Here is a 554-nt window from a genome sequence, read left to right as displayed (position 1 = left end):
TGTTTCACTCACAAACCACAGAGCTATTTAACAATAAATGAGCTTGCCACAAACCATATTTAAACAACTCTAATATATTATTTGATGTATATTTTTAAAAAAATTCCACTGTTGCAGTGCCTGGAAGTTCTAGTCCATTTCTTTATGAAATATAACAGATGCCTGACAGAACATAAATTAAATAAATTCAGCTTACTAATGAATCTGGTTCTACCCACAGTTTCTTTTTCATTTCAAGTTGCAGCCATATTGCAAACCACCTCATTGTAAAATATTAAATATGTTACTGGTACATACAAAAATGAGCTTTATGCACGTAGTAGAGGGCAAGTAATTTAGTACACTCACGTCGTTCAGTTGAGACTGCTGCCTCATTGCTTCAATTGATCTTTTGTCATTCATTGTCAAATCATAAATCTTAACGAAAGAAATAACGAAACAAAGCAAATTATAACAAATAATGAACGAAAAACAACTGACAGCAACCTAAAAACCACAATGAAACTAAATATGGAGATGTGTGCATAGCTGTGTATAGCGCAGAAATGAGCTTA

This window comes from Schistocerca cancellata, chromosome 1, assembly GCF_023864275.1.
Source record: "Schistocerca cancellata isolate TAMUIC-IGC-003103 chromosome 1, iqSchCanc2.1, whole genome shotgun sequence".
In the NCBI taxonomy this organism is placed as follows: Eukaryota; Metazoa; Arthropoda; class Insecta; order Orthoptera; family Acrididae; genus Schistocerca; species Schistocerca cancellata.
Note: the sequence above shows the minus strand (reverse complement) of the source record.